At 38.8% G+C, this 14,210-nt stretch overlaps 1 protein-coding gene across 1 annotated transcript in view; it reads right to left on the bottom strand.

The window, feature by feature from the left end:
• Window positions 1-14,210, bottom strand: part of Acsl (Acyl-CoA synthetase long-chain) — a 142,860-nt gene that overhangs the window by 108,600 nt on the left and 20,050 nt on the right. The window lies entirely within an intron of this gene.

Below are 14,210 nucleotides of genomic sequence, written 5' to 3'. Positions count from 1 at the left end.
GTGAAGGCAACTGCATAATTTAGCGTTCTTTTGTTGGATTCTTTGGAACTAAAGGAACTGTTTTTGTAGGTTATTTAGTGTTAGCTAAATTATATAAGTTTTGTTGTTTGATAACGACATTTAAAATACAAAGTTTCATTATTCATCATCCTCCTCAATCCATCACCGGCCCACTATTGAGTATGTGTCCCATCGCAGAATGAGAAGAGCCTCAATAGCTCAACGGGCGAAGGAGTGGACTGAAAACCGAAAGGTCGACGGTTCTAACACGGTCGTTGGGATTGGCAGACTTCACACGCCTTTGAGAACATTTAATTTAATTTAATTTTGTTTATTTTGTTTATTTGAAAGTAATACACGTAAACAGCGTAAATACATAATTATTATTTAAATTTAAATATAGTTATAACAGAAGGCCAAAAGAGATTACTTAAAATTATAATTAAAACTATTTTTTATAGGTAGGTTATATATAGGTATATACAATAAGAAAATTACAACAGTGTGTGTATATGCTTGTGTGTGTGTGTATGCGTGTGTGCTTTTGTGTGTGTGTGTGTGTGTGTGTGTGCGTGTGCGTGTGTGTATGTATGTGTGTGTGTGTAAGTGGGAGTATGTGATTGCATGCATATTTAGATGTTAGCTACTTTTTTTTTACGATGATAGTTTCTTAATTCCTTTTTAAATTTATTGTTTGATAGGTAAAATAAGTCAAACTCAGCGAACTGATTGTTATAAGTACGTACCAAGCGTGGAATTATAGAATTTCGAGCATAATTTGAGTTAGATTTACATTATGCCTAATACCTACGCGACAGCTTGAGATGGCGATCGGGGAGGAAACGCCCCGCACACGTACACAGCCCCCGCACTAACCCGGTGCGGGCGAGCGCGGGTGACGTGTAGGTGCGCGGGGCGTTCCCCCACCTCATACCCCGATGTCCATCTCAACCTGTCGCAGAGTAGGTATGTAGATTGTAGATATACCCATGTAGGTATATGTTTTGGTTGATGTGGAACGCTGACCTCATTTATTTCTGACAAGACTAGAGCAAAGTACCTAGCTTCTTGTTCTTCACGGTCTGTGTTCCACTACATTCTACAAGCGATCTATTCCGTTCAAATAGGTAGGTATCTACAAGGAAAAGGTAACTGACTGACTGACTGACCGATCTATCAACGCAGAGCTCAAACTACGGGATGGATCGGGCTGAAATTTGGCATTCAGGTAGCTTATATGACGTAGGCATCCGCTAAGAAAGGATTTTTGAAAATTCAACACCTAAGGGGGTGAAATAGGGGTTTGAAATTTGTGTAGTCCACGCGGACGAAGTCGCGAGCATAAGCTAGTTTTAGATATAATTCAATATATTTTTTTTTTTTTAAAACTAGCATATGCTCGCGACTTCGTCCGCGTGGACTACACAAATTTCAAACGATCCGTCCAGTAGTTTGAGCTGTGCGTTGATAGATCAGTCAGTCAGTCACCTTTTCCTTTTATATATTTAGATAGGTAATATTAGTGTTTTTTTTTTTAAATTAAAATCATGGGAAATCCTCCGATTTGTGTCAGAGTTCTTTTTTGGGTATTACATTTTGTTAATCTCTTACATTATTTATTTACAGTTTGTTTTTCTATATTAACTATATTATAACTATAAATTCTTATCAAAGTATATACATTTATTCTTATAATAAGCATACAACTATAGATATATATTTACAAGTATAATATATATTAAAATAATTTACAGTTTTACTTGGTTTTATTTTTCAAGTGTTTTTTTTTACAATCTATAGTCTGCGTAGCCGTAGGAGCCATTGCATTATTAGCGACTCTAATATGTTTTAGCTGTCAATGGATGGTCGGCTTTGATGTAATATTATAATAGCTAATAGCACATGTGATAATGTTTATTGACACAACTGCGAATAAAATGATGAGCAGTTCACACGCCTCATGCAGTTTCAGATATGTTTACGCTTAACCATGAGGTGACCTGGATTTTAATTATTTTTCAGACATTGATACATCTACCAACTTAAGAAAACCAAGAAGAGAGGACGACAATGAGGAAGTTTCAGGGCGAACGTTCCATAAAATTTTCATAGATGGCGCTGTTTACGGCACCCACTAAAAACGAAAAATAATTTCCGAGCGAAGGTATACGCTATAATAATTTGTACGTAAAACATCCTGCACAACAACAACGTCAATAAAACATACGGACAGCCAGGCAGCTCTTTCAGCTCTGTCCTCTGAGGTTGTTAACTCAAGACTGGTTGAAAACTGCAGAGACACCCTTGCCCAATACCGGGTGGTTCTACGCTAGGTACCAGAGCATGCTGGAATAGTTGGCAACGAAAATGCTGACATTCTGGCTAAATCAAATAGATATAGGTATTATTTTTCGTTTTTAGTGGGTACAGTACACAGTGCCATCTATGAAAATTTTATGGAACGTTCGCTCTGAAACTTCCTCATTGGAAGGGTCGTCCGACGCTATAAAAATGGTTGCTGGATCGTTGTGGACAAGAACTACAAGAAATAGGCGGGAGTGGAAAGAGAGGAGGCCATGTCACATGTGTCGTAAACAGAGTCCAGTAAAGGACACACTGACTTGGAAGCAGAGGCGTCTCTAGCCCTTGTGTCGCCCGTGTGCAACCAGTACCGTGGCGCCCTCTAGTATAGTAGGAGCAGGGTCAAAATCAAATACTAACAGTCATAATATTTTCAAACGGAAATTCAGATGCAAAAGGTGCAATTTTAAATGATGATTTTAAATGATGACGGCGTCGGCCATAACACGAGCGCAGGGTCTTTGAGAGCGCCGGCATCGACGCATCTTTGGAGGTGTCGCATGGCGCCCCCTAGACCCGGCGCCCGTGTGCGCCGCACACCCTGCACCATAGGTAAAGACGCCTCTGCTTGGAAGTTGGAACCGCCGCCGTCGGCCAGATGTGCTTACATAAATACTAAATCTTGGAAATTGAAAATATATACTTATCAAAACTAGCGTCCCGCCCCGGCTTGGCACGGGTAGCTTATTACAATTTTCGCAACGATCTCTAGTTTTTAAAAATAAAATATAGCCTATGTCACTCGGGAATAATGTAGCTTTCCACTGGTAAAAGAATTTTCAAAATCGGTTTAGTTCTAGAGATTACTTCCTACAAACAAACTTACAAACTTTACCTCTTTATAGTATTAGTATAGATAAAGTCTTTGTATTTGATACATCAACAGTGATTCAAACTTGTACCATCATTAGCCTTATGCCCGGATTTAGGTTTTAAATAATCCCGTGGGAACTTTCGAATTTCCTGGATAAAAATAAGCCTATAGGTATTAGGTACCTACTCTCTGTCTAGGTCTAGGTATAGGTCTGTAGCCATATCCATGTAAAAAACCACGTCGATCCGTTGCTCCGTTGTGCCGTGATTGAAGGACAAACCAATAAACAAACACACTTTCATGGGCACCTAGTCTTCAAGTGTAGATTTATTTGAGTCCTAAATGCAAATCGCCGCAAGTTAAATTGAGGCGCTTTACTTTTACACATAGGTTGAAAATTGACCAGAATGTAGGTATTAGTGCATTTTTAGGGTTACGTACCTCAAAAGGAAAAACGGAAACCTTATAGGATCACTTTGTTGTCTGTCTGTCTGTCTGTCAAGAAACCTACGGGGCACTTCCCGTTGACCTAGAATCATGAAATTTAACAGGTAGGTAGATCTTATAGCTGACATTTGGGGAAAAATCTGAAAACCGTAAATTTAGGGTTAGATCACACAAAAAAAATTAAATTGTGGTCGTGAACTAATAATTAGTATTTTCAACTTTGGAAGTGAGTGACTATATCAAGTGGGGTATCAGATGAAAGGTCTTCACCTGTACATTCTAAAACAGATTTTTATTTATTTTTATGCATCATAGCTTATGAATTATCGTGCAAAATGTCAAAAAAATACGACTGTAGTACGGAACCCTCATTGCGCGAGCCTGACTCGCACTTGGCCGGTTTTCTTTCATGACTTTCATATTTTCCAGTGTTTTCCTCTGATTCACTGTGTTTGCGTCGCGCCGGTCGGTATTTGCTCGCTATTTACGCTTGTGGTTACATTTTGGAGCGTGACATAACAATGATTATATTATTATTGTGTTTTATTTTAATACTGATTGCAGGACTTGTTATTCCCCTATAGCATAATAGGTTTTAAAACTACATTACATACCTACCTTATGTCACGTAGCACTGAGAAAGTTTCCAGGTAACATTCGATAAAATTTTCATAGATGGCGCTGAATACTACTACCACTAAAGATGAAAAATAATACCTATATCTATATGATCTATGCTTTAATGTTTAGGTCGTGACAATCAATGACATAGATGAAGGGTAAGAGCTAGGGTGCACTGCAATTTTCCTTACGTTTATTCCCCACAAAATCTGTGAACTATAATAGAAGTGATTAATTAATTTCGCATCAGAATTAAATTTTAAGATTTAAAGCATAGATCATATTATAGATATAGGTGTTATTTTTCATCTTTAGTAGTGGTAGTATTCAGCGCCATCTATGAAAATTTTATCGAATGTTCCCTAGAAATTCCTCATTGGCTTTCTTTTTCGGGGCCAAAAACTGGCCTTATGTCCCCGGGATGCAGTGGCGGATTTGCCCTTAGGCACAATAGGCCCGTGCCTAGAGCGGCCACATATTAGGGGCGGCCGCTCTGCAATGCATCGTATTAATACTTATAACTAACTTGAACTTATATAAATAATCAATAAGTTCAAGAGAAATCAGGAATAGAAAGTGCGTAAGCAACCAATAAAAGGACAATAGATCATTGTTTTTACGTGAACGAAACAATAGGTCAAGGATCGAGAAAGGCAAAAGCGTAAACACTTACAACCCATATTCACAAATGTTACTATGAGGTCTCATGTTGCGTTCGAACGCACATGGTACAGAAAACCTATTCATAAACAACAGGAGGGACGGACGACACCACCAAAACGAGACCATAAAACTTTACGCGATACATTTTGGCAAAACAATACAGATAGGGTATAGGGTGTTTACGTCCGAGTGTTTGTGTGATTTAAATAATTTCTCTTTGAAAAATCGCGATTAATAAAGTAAATCCTTGAGAAAACATAATATAAAGAGCGATCACTACAAAACTTATACCTACGTGATATAAAAAAAACGATTATTACGGTGCCGATGAATTTCAAAGATGCTAATGGATGCTATAGATTTTTTAGGGTTCCGTAGCCGAATAGAAAAAAAACGGAACCCTTATAAATGTATAATATCATGTCTGTCTGTATGTCCGTCCGTATGTCACAGCCACTTTTTTCCGAAACCATAAGAGCTATACTTTTGAAACTTGGTAAGAAGATGTATTCTGTGAACCGCATTAAGATTTTCACACAAAAATAGAAAAAAAAACAATAAATTTTGGGGGTCCCCTACTTAGAACTGAAACTCAAAAAATATTTTTTTTCATCAAACCTATACGTGTGGAGTATCTATGGATAGATCTTCAAAAATGATATTGAGGTTTCTAATGTCATTTTTTTCTAAACTGAATAGTTTGGGCGAGAGACACTTCCAAAGTGGTAAAATGTGTGTCTCCCGCCTGTAACTTCTAAAATAAGAGAATGATAAAACTAAAAAAAATATATGATGTACATTACCATGCAAACTTCCACCGAAAATTGGTTTGAACGAGATCTAGTCAGTAGTTTCTGATTTATCGTGCAAAATGTCGATAAAATACGATTGCAGTACGGAACCCTCAGTGCGCTAGTCTGATTCGCACTTGGCCGATTTTTTAAAGATATTGTTATGAATCTATTTTTGTCCTTATTAAATGCAGATCTTTTGACAGTTACCAGCAGAGGACATCCAGTGCCTCCTATTTTATTGGTTACTAGTGACTTTAAAATTTTATTCATTGGGGAGTTGAAAAAACATTAAAAACATGAAGAAAAAATATTAATTATTCAGTACATATTATTATGTGATTTGAAAAATATACGACTATTTAGTTGAATTCCGAATTTCCGAATGTTCATCTATTGGTCCGGGTACCCTAATGACAATCTTAGTTTTGGGTTTTAAACGATGTTCTGCCATCTGGACACCATCTGGTAGTCACTCGAGTCTTCACTCTCGCGTATCCAAACTAAGTTGACCAATCCCTTAGCAGAGTCCATTAAGTGCAGACGAGTTTTGTAACACACTATCTGATCTGCCCGGGCTTCACTCGGGTGGGATTTAGAATATCAGCGTGGGGGTGAAAATATAGTGCTAGTGCAATTCAAAGAACACACGAACAAAGTGAAAGCATAGTGCTAGTGCAATTTAAAGAACACAAGAACAAAGTGTCTACCAATAAAGACTCAATAGACCGATTCTTAGGTGTAGTAAGTACGTTTATAAGTTTAGGTTAATATAATAATACTTATTAGCCTCTCTCATAGGCTAGATTGTAATGATAGTAAAGTATTGTTGTCAGTACTTTACGATACTAAAAAAAAGCATGGGGGTGGAATTTTCAAAAATCCTGAAACATGTATTTTTTCATTTACCTAAATACTTACCAATTCTCATGGAAATAACTTGAAAAACAACGGACATTCATAAAAACTTACACCCCCTATTTAACCCCCTTGGAAGTAAAATTTTCAAAAATCATGAAATACTTACATAATATTTTTATTTTTAACCGAAAGCCACATACATACATACATTGAGATTGACTTGATATGGACAGGGCTTTTGAACAAACAAAATGGCACTGACTCAGTGGTGCTTTAGCACCAATGCAACCTCAGTGACGTCTGGATTTCAAACGACTCGTTCATTAGTACCTTAGATCAGGTGGCGCTGATTTATCTGGTTCCAAAACCGTGAAAAATTTTGTTAGCTTGACCATATTATCTTGTTATTTATATCGATTATCGATGCTTGTATAACAATTTTTATCGATGTAACTTTAAAAATAAATGACTTTCATACAAACTTCCATATCCTATTTAACCCCCTTAGGGGTTGAACTTTCAAAAATCCTTTCTTAGTGGGTGCCTACGTTAGAAAAGGAACTTACTGTCAAAATTTCATGTTTCTAAACCCAGCAGTTTAGGCTGTGCGTTGATAGATCAGTTTGTCAGTCAGAACAATTAGTCTTCTTTTTATATATATTTAAACTAGCTTATGCTCGCGACTTCATCTGCGTGGACTACACAAATTTCGAACCCCTATTTCATCCTCTTAGGGGTTAAATTTTCAAAAATCCTGTCTTAGCGGATGCCTACGTCATAATAGATGCATGCCAAATCTCAGCCCGATCCGTCCGTAAGTTTGAACTGTATGTTGATAGATCAGTCTGTCAGGACTTTTTTATATATACAGATAACCGTTTTAAATGTTTTATTTAAATGTGCAATTATTATCTCTGAAAGGTCGAAAAATATTGCAAACTAGGTACCAGCTATGTTACCTAAATTTCTGAATCGATTTCGATGAAAATTGACAATAAAGTAAATTCATAAAGTACTGTGTAGTCTAAATATATAAAAGGAAAAGGTGACTGACTGACTGACTGATCTATCAACGCACAGCTCAAACTACTGGAAGGATCGGGCTGAAATTTGGAATGCAGATAGCTATTATAGAATCCGCTAAGAAAGGATTTTTGAAAATTTAACCCCTAAGGGGGTGAAATAGGGGTTTGAAATTCGTGTGGTCTTTAATATGATGAGAGCTGGGAAAGGGGCGGCTCTGGCCTGGGGCCTAGAGCGGCCAAGACTGCAAATCCGCCTCTGCCGGGATGCAAGCTGTCTCATAGCATAGGTACCACATTTCGTTAATATAGGTGAAAGGCTAGCAGACAGACAAACACACTTTCGCATTTATAAATTAAATTTGGTACAGCGATAGCTTGCATCCCGGGGAAGGACAAAGGCTACTTTTTATCCCGGAAAATCATAGAGTTCCCACAGGATTTTTAAAAACCTAAATCCACGCGGACGATGTCGCAGGCATCATCTAGTTAATACTATTTTTGAAAATCTTCAGTAATCAGTTAGTTTCGTGATTTTATATAGTTGTCACGTACACTTTATTCGGAGAATCATGTGAAAAAACTCTACAAAGGAACTAATTTACTTCAGAAAGTTTTTCAGTAGCTATAAAAAATTATATTGAGGAGCTAAAAAAGATTGTGCCTAACCTTAAAAAGTGATTGGATTTTCAGTTATCGTTGTTTACAGAGAATTTAAACTCTGGTGGAGCGATTTACTCAGTACCCGTAGTACAAGATTTTACGTCTCACCAAACCAAACCAAATTCGAGAGTCGAAATACTTCCGCGTTACAGTAAAATGGACCTAAACAGCCTTGAATTGAAGTCAAATATTCAATGCCACTGATTTTAATTTCGCAATGTTTCCGCTTGGAGCGCTGGCTGTAGAAGTGTAGACAAACTTGAGCTTTAAAACAGGGCATTTAAGATCCAGTTTACTGTAACGCGGAAGTATTTCGACTCTCGAATTTGGTTTGGTTTGGTGAGACGTAAAATCTTGTACTACGGGTACAGGAACCTAAGGTAAGTAGAAATCTATAGCAGAAAGTTTTCCAAGCATCCCAAGTGTTTGAGAAGATTCGCTTCAAAATTCCTCTTACATACAAACATACATCATCTCTTCAATATTACAAGCGGCGCGTGCGCATGTCACCACTTAAAGACGTAGGCGATGACTCAGCGCTACGCTTCGCTGCCACCCGAGTCCCGACTGTAAAGTACTTATACCTGGTACCTACCTAGTTAGGGTTCCGTACCCGAACGGTGCCAACGGGACCCTATTACTAAGCCTCCACTGTCCATCCGTCAGACCGTTCGTCTATCTGTCAGCGGGCTGTATCAATAGGTAGAGAGTTGAAATTTTCACAGAATGTGTAGGTATTTCTATTGCCGCTAATACAAAAACCGGCCAAGTGCGAATCAGACTCGCGCACTGAGGGTTCCGTAGTACAATCGTATTTATCGACATTTTGCACGATAAATCAAAAACTATTATGCATGATCTGTTTTAGAATATACAGGTAAAGCCCTTTCATATGATAGGTACCCCACTTGATATTAATAGTTATCCAACTTTAAAAATTTCAAATAGGTACTAATATTTGTTCATGAACACATTTTTTTCTGTGATGTAACCATAATTTGACGGTTTTCGGATTTATTGCTTTACTTGTGCTATAAGACCTATCTACCTCGCAAATTTCACGATTCTAGGTCAACGGGAAGTACTCTATAGATTTTCTTGACAGACACGACTTGACAGACGGATAGACAGACAACGACATGATCCTATAAGGGTTCTTTTTTTACTTTTGAAGTAGGTACGGAACCCTAAGAATTCCAAAATGACCGCCATGAAAATTAGAAAAAGTGTTATTTATTGTACGATGGTACGGAACCACTCGTGTGACTCGCACAGCGCACTTCACCGATTGTTAGCTACTTACTACTACCAAGTTCAGCGGCCTTGTGATTTACCAAAGCACCTCTTGAACGTTGGACTCGCAAAAAGGATTTTAAATAATGTTCTGCTTTAAAGCTGCTTTATTTTAATGTTCTGCTGTATGACGAACCATCTTTTGCAAAAAGATGGTTCGTCATACGATGGTTTTACGCTTGGGCTAGCGTATGTTGCAGTCTAATTTTTTCCTAAATACGTATGAATGGCAACTATGTGATGTGGCAATGATACTTTTTACTAAACCCATACATACCCCTTTGGTTTCTACACGGCATCGTACCGGAACGTTAAATCGCTTGGCGGCACGAATATCGGTGAGAACTTATATTACTTTACTAAATTACTTGTCTGGATGCGTGAAAACGTATTTAAACAAAATTTTTTTTTTATTCAGATACAAGTTAGCCCTTGACTGCAATTTCACCTGGTGGTAAGTGATGATGCAGTCTAAGATGATAGCGGGCTAAACTGGAAGTGGTATGGCAGTTTTTATTAAACCCATACCCCTTTGGTTTCTACACGGCATCGTACCGGAACGCTAAATCGCTTGGCGGCACGGCTTTGCCGGTAGGGTGGTAACTAGCCACGGCCGAAGCCTCCCACCAGAAAATTTGTAAAGAATTTGTAGAAATTTTGTATAGAAGCAGGCGTTACTTTGGGGAAGTCCATGATATACAAAGAACCAAAAGCTTAATTTGCTGTAATCCGCTGAAACAGGTCGAATCTGTTTGGTGCAACATGCAGCATGCGAAATGCACCGCCCGCCCTCCCACTGCTAAACATGCAGGAAGAAGCAGCCACCAGGCAAACAATACGCACCACCACCACGCACCACCACACAAATCCCAAACACACTCGACGCACGTTTCGCCCCGACACCGGAGCATCCTCAGGAGATGTAGACCTTACAATGCACAATTGCAAAACCAATTTACTTAATTTATTTATTATATAATCGCTTGTTTGGGATGCAACTTGTGTAGACACTTTAGCTGCATCCCACATTCAGGCGACCTCCTCTATGGCGGGTGCAGCGGCCATCAGCGCCGAACAGGCCAAGAGGCGCAAATATGAAAACCTCGATGGGAGCTTCGTATTCGTGCCTTTTGGTGTGGAGACCTTGGGGCCGTGGGGCCCGGGGGCTCGAGCTCTTTTTGAAGAAATTGCGAAAAGAGTTATCGAGTCAACCGGGGACCCGAGAGCTGGCAGCTACCTTGGTCAAAGAATTAGTTTGGCCATCCAAAGGGGTAATGCTGCCAGCATCTTGGGTACAATGCCTCGCTGCGGTGGTCTCGACGAGGTTTTAGTTTTAATTTAATTTATTTTGTTTTCATTTAATGTTGTTTTTTTTTTAGATTTAAGTTTATTATTAGTTTAATTACTTCTTTGATAAAAATAATTAAAATTTATATTTAGATTTAAAAAAAAAAAAAAAATTAATTAATTAATTTATTTATTTATTTAATTTTGAATTACAGATTCGACCTGTTTCAGCGGATTACAGCAAATTAAGCTTTTGGTTAATTGCATAAACAAAATTTTAACTTAATACCTGTAAATTAGGCTTAAGAAAGAGTTTTTCAGACGAAGCCCGGGTGTGGTAGTTGTGGTATAAAATAAAAACTGGCCAAGTGCGAGTCAGGCTCGCACACCGAGGTTTCAGTACTACAGTCGTATTTTTTCGACATTTTGCGCGATAAATCAAAAACTGTGATGCATAAAAATAAATTAAAATCTGTTTTAGAATGTACAGGTGAAGACCTTTCATATGATATAGTCACTCACTTCGAAAGTTAAAAATACTAATTATTAGTTCACGACCACAATTTAATTTTTTTTGTGTGATCTAACCCTAAATTGACGGTTTTCAGATTTTTCCCCAAATGTCAGCTATAAGATCTACCTACCTGCCAAATTTCATGATTCTAGGTCAACGGGAAGTACCCCGTAGGTTTCTTGACAGACAGACAGACAGACAGACAACAAAGTGATCCTATAAGGGTTCCATTTTACCTTTTGAGGTACGGAACCCTAAAAACAGCACGGATTGGTAATCGCTGCGCAGGCGAGCGTGCCACCGTGCCTCTATCGCGCACGTGATCGGCGGACCGAGTCCTGTAACAATGCCATTATTTTTTATAATAATATACCTACCTGTACCTACTGCCACGAGACTATGTGCTGTGCTTTACACGTGCTAAATAATTGGGTAGAAGCCATTGCCACGGGGCTGGTTAAAACAAGCTTCTAAAGATAACTAAATAGTACTTACTTCAATATTTTGAAAAAATTGTTACCGTTAAATGGACAAATTCTAATTCGTAGTAGGTACTATTATATATTCTGTGGCGTAGGACTGGGAAAACGTGCCACAAAATTTGTAGGACTATGTGGCCATTTCATTGTACAAATATTTCCTAAGCTGCATACAAATAAGTGCGAGTCAGGTTCGCGCAATGAGTCGTATTTTTTTCGCCATTTTGCACGATAACTCAAAAACTACGATGCATAAAAATAAATAAAAATCTGTTTTAGAATGTACAAGTGAAGCCCTTTCATATGATACCCCACTTGATATAGAATTATCTTACTTCGAAAATTGAAAATACTAATTATTATTAGTTTATGAGCACAATTTAATTATTTTTGTGTGATGTGACCACAAATTAACGGTTTTCAGATTTTCCCCTAAAGCCAGCTGTAAGACCCACCTACCTGCTAAATTTCATGATTCTAGGTCAACGGGAAGTAGGTAGGCACCCTGTAGGTTTCTTGACTGACAGACAGACAACAAAGTGATCCTATAACCGTCCCGTTTTTCCTTTTAAGGTACGGAAGCCTAAAAATCTGCTGGTTATTCATAATTTTTATGATCTCGTTATTTGGATATGTTCGGAGTGGAGGACCCTCAAGTCATATATATCTATTTTGTAGGACAATTGTTTTTCCGAGTTTATTATCCAATTATCTCAATGTTCAAAAAAATACTTACTGTTATTCAGACAATTTCAACACTCCACCAAATCGACAAGTTAAGCACCTGTGCAGTACAATAGCTACCTCTATCCAGAATTTTCACAGAGCAAAACTTGGGCGTCTTGTCAAACTGAATCTGCTCACGAAAATGCAGCCTGTTATTAATCCATCCATCCATCCATTCACCAATCCATCTTGACGTACGAAACGCTTTGCGTCATCATTCCTTATGTACGCATGGCTAGGGTCTGGAATGCTCTTCCAGTCAGATCAGTGCTTCCTGCCAATTATAATCCGGGTATCTTTAAAACAAGAGTGAATAGGCAGCTTCTAGGCAAACGCGTCCCATCTTAGGCCGCATCATCAGGTGTGGTCGTGGTCAAGCGTGCGCCTATAATGAGTAAAAAAAAAATTCTGCTGGACTATAAACCCGTTGGCGTTTACGCATGCTTCATCAGACTTAACAAGTAATGTCAATAATGCAATTTGTGTCTAAAAATACAGTACAAAGCAAATTAAACATTTCCCCCTTCACCGCGGGTCGACGACCCAAGGGCCACACACGGAGACATTGTTATGAGGACGTCCGCTCATCGATTATTATTATCTGATCATAGGAGCTGTTCGGAAATCTCGTCAGTTATCATCATCATCATGATTGACCCATCGCCGGCTCACTACAGAGCACGGGTCTCCTCTCAGAGTGAGAAAGGTTTTGGCCATAGTCTACCACGCTAGCCATGTGCGGATTGGTAGACTTCACACACCTTTGAGAATATTATGGAGAACTCTCAGGCATGCAGGTTTCCTCACGATGTTTTCCTTCACCGGTAAACAAGTGATATTTCATTAATTAAAACGCACATAACTCTGAAAAGTTAGAGGTGCGTGCCCGGGATCGAACCCACGACCTCCACGACCACGACCGACGTCCTAACCACTAGGCTATCACAGCTTAATGCGGAGTACGGTATGCAAATCAATCGTTTTCTTATTCCACATCTCGAATGACAATCGAAAGAACGGTGACAGTCTAATGGTTAAGACGTTGGCCCCCTATTCGGAGGATCGGGGGTTCGAACCCGGCACTCATCTCTAACTTTTCGGAGTTGTGTGTGTTTTAGGCTTTAACTGTGAAGGAAAACCTGCATGCCTGAGAGTTCTCCATAATGTTCACACGGTGTCACGGTGTTGTGCTAATCCGCACTTGGCCAGCGTGGTTGACTACGGCCTATCCTTTTCATTCCGAGAGGAGACCCGTGCTTAGTAGCCAGCAGTATCGAGCCAGCGATAAGGTGTTGCTTAGTAGTGAGCCAGCGATGGGGTGTTGATGATGATCTCCGAAATGTTAGAGATGGATGCTCGAGATCGAACGCCGCGCCTGAATAGGGGATCAATTATCTTAACCTAGGCTATCACCATTTCAGCATCTACTGAAAATTCAAGTGATGTAATATTTCTTTCATTTTCAGTATGGGAAAATGCGCTGCGTTCTAAGAACTAAGCGTAAGAACTAAGGTTCTTATGCCTTTTGTGACGATGAAAATAAAGATAAACTACGAAACATCGTCGTGTTATTTGACCAAATCACGCCCCGTCAGGTTTTTTACTAAAAATCCCATAAATTCACAAGCATCATTTACGTTTTGGTTATTTGTAGCGTTTGTAGTTTGT

This window comes from Maniola hyperantus, chromosome 1 (genome assembly GCF_902806685.2).
Source record: "Maniola hyperantus chromosome 1, iAphHyp1.2, whole genome shotgun sequence".
NCBI lineage: Eukaryota > Metazoa > Arthropoda > Insecta > Lepidoptera > Nymphalidae > Maniola > Maniola hyperantus.
This window is presented reverse-complemented; position numbering and strand designations above follow the sequence as displayed.